This window comes from Gossypium arboreum, chromosome 10 (genome assembly GCF_025698485.1).
Source record: "Gossypium arboreum isolate Shixiya-1 chromosome 10, ASM2569848v2, whole genome shotgun sequence".
In the NCBI taxonomy this organism is placed as follows: domain Eukaryota; kingdom Viridiplantae; phylum Streptophyta; class Magnoliopsida; order Malvales; family Malvaceae; genus Gossypium; species Gossypium arboreum.
In genome coordinates, this window is record NC_069079.1 from 99,357,607 (window position 1) to 99,365,009 (window position 7,403).

Consider the following 7,403-nt stretch of genomic DNA (forward strand, 5'->3'; position numbering starts at 1 on the left):
ATTTTGAGGCGCCGCAATTTGAACTAAAGTCGATCATGTTCCAAATGCTACAAATGGTGGGTCAATTTAATGGAATGCCCACTAAAGATCTGCACCTTCATCTTCATTTATTCATGGAAGTAAGCAACTTGTTCAAATTGGCCAAAGTTACAGAATATGTGTGAGATTGAAATTGTTCATATACTCTTTAAGAGATAGAGCATGAGCATGGTTGAACTCCCTACAGTCCGATTTTGTAACTATATGGCAAGGGTTGGTTGAACATTTCTTACTGAAGTACATTCTGCCTAGTAAGAGTGTTAGACTCTGAAATAAAGTTACCACATTTCAGCAACTTGATGAAGAATCTTTATATGAGGCATGGGAGTGGTTCAAGGAGTTATTTCAAAAGTGCCACCATCATGGCATTCTTCACTCTATTCAATTAGAGACTTTGTACAATGGTCTCAATGCTCAAACTAGAATGGCGGTAGATGCTTCAACAAAAAGAGTTTGTGACAGCCCTATTTTAACCCTAGTCGAAAAATGGTTTCGGGACCACAAAACCAAGTCACGAAAATAATTGAATGTTATATTCTATGTTTATTATATGTGAAATTTCATGTGTGAAAATATCGTATTTTGATTTCTGTCATTTGGATGTGGAATTAGTTAAAAAAGACTTGTTTGAGAAACCTTGAAAATGTGATAGACAAATGTGCAGTGGCCAAATATTATATGGTTTAGTATTATGGGCGACTTGTATGTCAAATGGACCATTTTGAATGTAAATGACAGGTCAACACATGCATGCAATCATGTGTTTTCATATCTTTATTTTAGTTGGTGGAAATTATATGTTAAATAAAGAAATAAGCATTATATTATAATGGTTTTATATTGTGAAATAATGAATTTATAATAAAAAATGGTGATAAAAACAAAGTACCACCCATCATTTCTTCCATTTTGCCGAAACCATAAAGAAAAGAAAAGAAAATGAAGCTAAGGCATTCGGCTATGGTGAATGTATAGATTAAGGTATGATTTCATGTGATTCTTTTGGATTTTTGTGGAATTGAGTTGGTTTTGAAGCTCTTAGCATGACCCATGTGTTAATTTTTGAATTTGTGATGCATGAAGCATTCGGTTATGTTTCCTATATGTTAAATTGTTGATGTTTTGAAGTTATGTGATCAGAAATGGTTATAGGTGAGTATGAACTAAGTAAAAATTTCTATGAATGGTTAATATGGACAAAAATCTCAATCGGCTATTATGGAGTAAGGTGAAATTATGCTTAATTTTGGAAATTAATAATTTAATTGTTAGCAAGTGTTTTTTTTTATGGATGCCGAATGTGGACTTGAATTGGGAGGTTAATAATTTGTTGTTTATTTAGTTCTATATATATATACATTCGGTCATGGAGGATTTGAGATGAATTTAATTATTGTTTTAGTTGAATAATAAGATAGACATGGACAAACTCAATTAGGTAAATTTTAAGCTCTTGGATTGAATTGGGCGGATTGAAATACTCTAGGGAGTATTCAATTAAGGTATGGGAGATAGAATATTGAGGTAAGTTGGTTTGTGTTATTGCCGAATGCACTTGATATTAAGACATGGTTTAGTTAAATGCATTTGACATGAAAGGAATTGAGTTGTTGTGTATGTGATAGTGGGAAGAGAAATTTAATTTGCTTCACTATAATTAAATGAATGTCCAATTTAGGTTTGGTATGATGTTAATATGAAATGTTATGACAAGCTGGTCGAATTTAAGAACTATGTGCAGTCAGTCATGTTATGTGTTTAATTCATCAATGATGAAAGTGCCGTATGATATATGTGTTTGAAATTAATAGAATTTGGATTATGATGAATTGATAAGATGATTGAATTAGTTTATTTGTTTAATTAAGCTCAAGATCAAAGAGAGCAAGTTCGGATAAGGGGAAAGTGAAAGTTGTTGAGTAGTCGATCGAAGCTGTTTGTTCGACAATAAGGTAAGTTCTAAGCAATTAACTTAGATTACCATGTATTCCTAGAGTACACATAGCTCATGAAATGTAAATTCTATATGTAGAGAAATGTCGAATAGATAATGTATTATTGAGCCGATGGCATTGAATTGATGTGCTATTTTTTTTATTTTTTATTTTTGTTGTACTATGTGTACATATATGCATGAATGAAAAGGGCACTATGTGTGTGAATGGGGCAACACTATGTGTGCATATGGAAAAGCTAGTACTATGTGTGCGAATGAATATATGCACTGTGTGTGAATTTATTAACCGAGCACTATGTGTGCGAGATCGGTTGTGGGGCACTATGTGTGCGAAATGTTTAAGGGAATATGATCGTGGTAGGGTGTGAAATAGAATACTGATTATCATCATAGGTAATTAAACTTTACGAGAACAAAGAAAAAAAATGAAATGTGTATGGAATTTATATGTATGTGTCTATTCTAAAGGTTATTGTATAATGTCTTGGAAGAAGAAATAATAGTATGTGGTTATACGGTATCATGAATGAATAAGGTAGACAAATTAGACTTAAATGGAGTTCTGTTGTGATTTATTTATTAAATTGCTTATGACTTACTGAGTATTATCTCATTGGAATTGTTTGTTCATCTTTATTTAGATTCTGGATCCGTTGTGAGCTAGGGACAATCACTGAAGTCATCACACTTATCGTCATCATTTTGGTACTTTAAAGAAGCTTTAAGTTTAAAAATGTGGCATGTATAGGATAGACAAAGATGAGTTTTGTATTTTGAATGATGTAATTATCATTTTGATGAGCCATGTGACAATGGCACATGATCTAGTTTTGTGATCTTATAATGTTAAAATCTTGTTAACTAGCATGCGTATTTATGATATGGATGATATGTTATATTTATATAAGCAAAGTACCTTTGTATGTTTAGTAAATCATATTAGAAATTGAAAATGCTTCCTTAAGGTTAGTATAATGGTTTGAATGTTGTTTGTTTTTTAATTTTAAATGTGAAATGATTCTTTTTATACTCGGTAAGCTCGGTTAATTAAATTTATAATTCCAATTTCTAATTTATATGTATGTGAAATGTTCTAAAGTTGAGTTGTTTTCGTAATGCCTCGTGACCCTACTCTGGCAACAGTTACGGGCATAGGGGTGTTACAGAGTTCTTTTTGCTAAGTCCTACAATGAAGCATATGAAATTCTTGAAAGGATCCCTAGTAACAATTTATTGTGGTCTAATACACGAGCACCTATTGGGAGAAAAGTGGTCAGTATTAATGAAGTAGACACATTTACATCTTTGGTAGCCCAAATATCCTCTATGTCAACTATGCTTAAGAACATAAGCATGAATTTAACAAATGGCAATTCGATGGGGCAACATTCAGATTAGGTCGAGAATGTTTCTTATGTGTATTGTGATAATGGTCATGTTTCCAATAACTATCCTTCGAATCTAAGATTGATTTATTACATGAGAAGTAAGAATAGGAATGGTCTATAGTCAAATTCCTACAATCGTTCATAGAGGTAACATCCAAATTTTTCATAGAACAATTAATGAGCTAGTCTAGCAACTTTTCTATGTTGTCTCGACCAAATTATCTACCGGGATATTCTCAGTAAGCTCAAATACCTCAACAAGCCGAGTCTTATAATAATCTTGAAAATTTGTTAAAGGCTTACATGGTGAAGAACGATGAACTTATCCAAAGCCAAGCAGCAACATTGAAGAATTTGGAAAATCAAATGGGTCTGGTGAAAAATCAAATGGGATAGCTAGCTAATACGCTTAGAAATAGATCCCAAGCCATTGTACCAAGTAATACAAAGAATCCGAGAAATGTTGGTAAAGAACATTACAAAGCCGTCACCTTGAGAATTAGGAAGATATTGGAGATAAAGAATTCTAAAGCTAAAGGTGAGTCCTCTATAACCCAAGGTAGAGAGAATATTTAAGGAAATTCTGAAATTCCCAATATACGTAATTCTAACCCTGCGAAAAATGTTGCAGCAATGCCGCAACAAAATTGTCCTTAGAATTTTACTTTCGTGGCAAATGTTGCAACAATGCCACAAAAAAGTAGTCCTAACATATTTGAAATTCAGTAGCCAACATATCCTCAATGATTCTAGAAGTAAAAGCAAGATACTCAATTTAAGAAATTCTTGGATGTATTGAAACAACTGCAAATCAACATTTCGCTTGTGGAGGCTCTTGAGCAAAAGCCCAATTAAGTTAAATTCATGATAGATATTCTTTCTAAGAAGAAAAGGTTGGAAAATTTGAAACAATAGCTATAAATGCAACTCATTTTTGCAAAGTAAATTACTGCCAGAAATTAAAAATCTAGGGAGTTTCATCTTACCATGAAATGTTTAGAGACTCCTATTGTAGGATGGCATTGTTCGATTTAGGAGAAAGTATCAATTTGATGCCAATGTCAGTTTTTAGGCTATTGGAGATTGGTGAGACCTACTACTAGCAAATAGACCTCTCGCACATCCTGATGAAAATATTAAAGATGTGTTGGTACGTGCTGATAAGTTCATATTTCCTACTGATTTTATTGTGTTAGATTATGTTGCGAATAAAGAAGGGTCAATTATTTTGGGGAGGCTATTCTTGGCAACTCGTAGAACTTTGATTGATATACAAAAGGTGAACTCATGATGCGGGTTCAAGATGATCTGGTAACTTTTAATGTTTCCAAGGCCATGAAATTTCTAGATGAGGTTAAAGAATCTTTGTTATTTTCGAGGTATATTCATTCATTTCTACATACTTTGAACATAATTCTCTAGATGATCTATTCAAACATCTCTTATTATCTGATCCTTCATATAAAGATAAGGACGATGAATGTTTGGCTTTGTTGGAAATTAACTCGAAGGGATTTGCACCAAAAGTTCGGTTTGATTAATTAGAGTTATCATCCTGAGAGTACAAACAACAAAAAACATCAATCGAAGAACCATTTGAATTGGAATTAAAGGTTTTGCCTTCTTATTTGAAATATTCTTATTTGGGTTCATCTTCGACTTTACTTGTCATTATCTTAGTAGAGTTAACTGAAGACCAAGTGATATATGTTTTCTATACTAACTAAAATTTACGACAAAAGCAAGCGCACCTATCGAATAATAGTATAGCTACGGCAAGTAGAGATATCATATCCACGAGAACTAAAAGTATTAGTAATTACCGTTTTCTTATCAATTAGCCAACAAATTGGAGTGATGTGTTTTAAACTAAAAAATACTAAACTAATTTAACTAAGAACGCAATAGAGAACGAATCAGGAAATCAATCGAAATATAACCAATAAGAGAGACAATACCCAAGAAAGAATCCACCTAAACTCCTTCTATTATTATTAATTTGAATTAAACGATTTATTCACTTGGTGTCTTGATCCATAGAAACCCCTAAATTATGCTAATATCTCTTTCAAGAGTAAGAACAACTGACTTTAGGTTGATTAATTGAAATCTCTTTCTAATTAAAACCCCTATCATCGCATTAACTCGATCTATGGATTCCCCTATTAGATTTGACTATAATCTGGTAGATTTATGTAGTCCTATTTCTAGGATTGCATGCAACTCCACTCAATAATAGATCTACTCTTAAACAGGGAATTTTGCTCTAGTGAATTAAGCACATTAAACATGAATTAATATCATGGAAATATTAAAACAAAAATAAGTACACATAATCGAGAACAATAATCCAATATTTATCATGTAAAACATAAATTAAATAATAGAATTCATCATAGGTTTCATCCTCCTTAGGTATCTAGGGAATTAGTTCATAATCCTAAAATAAAAAATCTCAAAGTCAGAAAAACCACAAGAAACAAAGAAACTCATTAATACTTTAAAGGAAATTAAAAGGAGATATTTGATCTTGACGAAAATCTGCTTTAGAAGTCACTCTGATGGTGTTCCTTGAGTGTTTTCTTCGATCTTCTCTGATGACTCTTTTATCTATTCTTCTATTTGGTATTTATAAACTTTAGAATTCTTAGAAAGCCTAAAAATTATGTTTTTCTGCGTGTTTGGGAAGAAATGTGCAAAATCGACACGGGTTGTCACTTGGGCATGTGTCCAGCTCATGTGACTCACATGGGCGTGTGCCTAGCCCATGTGGCTCACATGGGCATGTGCCCAGCCCGTGTGGCTCCTAAAATCTGCTCTTTTTCTCTGATTTTCGCTCCTTTTGCTCCCAAATGCTCACTTAAGTGTAAGAACATGAATTAAAAGGATTAAGAGCATCAAATTCACCAATTTGCATAAATAATCATTCAAAAACGCATAAAGAATGGGATTAAAATATGTTAGTTTTATCATTTATCACCAAGAAAAGAAATGACTCATAGTTTTGAAGAGGTTCAAGAAGGCTATCCGGTGGACTATTGCAGATATTCGAGGTATTAGCCCTACTCTTTGTAACAGTCCGGTTTTAGCTAAATCGGAACAATAGTTTTAGAACCACAAATATGATGCCAAAAAATTATTTTAATATTATTTTTGGTGTTTACATCATGATAGTATATATGTGTGAAAATTTCGTGAGTTAATTTTATCGTTTAATAGCTCAATTTGAGAAAAAGGACTTAATCACGTAAAATGCAAAAGTTGCATTCTATTTGTTAAAGGTGTTTAATTGCTATGATTTATTAAGCCAAAGGTCCTTATGATGATATTAAACCATTTGATAGTTAATGGATGATAATGGCATGGCATTTGATGTTATTATTAATGTTCATTAAGGTTAAAATTGGTATTTAGTTATTAAATGATATATTAATAAAACAAAAATAAAAATTAGGCTTCCTTATCATCTTGTTAGCTGAATTTTAAAGGAATAGCAAGAAGAACTAGGGTTCTTCATTCGGCCAAGTAAATTCAAGCAATTAAGGTACGGTTTTGATCTATTTTTTATTATTTCTATGTTTTTGAGATCGTTGCTTCGTATTCTAGCTAGTCCGTACCTTAGATTTTAAAATTGTTAAAGATTTAACATGCTGCTATTGTTGAATACTTGATTAATTTGATGGCTAATGATGGATTTTGAGTAGTTGTTGATAGTTAAACTAGCTTTGTAAAGTGATTTTTTACAAAAATGTCAAAAAGAAATTAATTTGTAAAATGTGAAAATTGTGTGGTTAAAATGTGAAATAAATGAAAGTTTTGGGCTGCTAGGTACTTATGTATAAATCGACTAAGCATGGGTTAAGTTGAATTATGTGAATGTTGTATATTTGTGAAATAAGGACCAAATTGTAAAAATGTGAAAGTTTAGGGGTTAATATGAAAATATGGCCAAATGTATGTTATGGACTAAATTGAAAGAATATGTAATCGAATAAGTCAATTTTAAATTCATATAGATC

At 31.9% G+C, this 7,403-nt stretch overlaps 1 non-coding gene across 1 annotated transcript; it reads right to left on the reverse strand.

The window, feature by feature from the left end:
* Positions 1–301: 301 nt before the first annotated feature.
* LOC128282688 (small nucleolar RNA R71) lies at positions 302–408 on the reverse strand. Its single transcript, XR_008273042.1, has one exon. It is a non-coding gene; the product is annotated as a small nucleolar RNA R71 (small nucleolar RNA).
* Between the last annotated feature and the right edge of the window lie 6,995 nt (positions 409–7,403).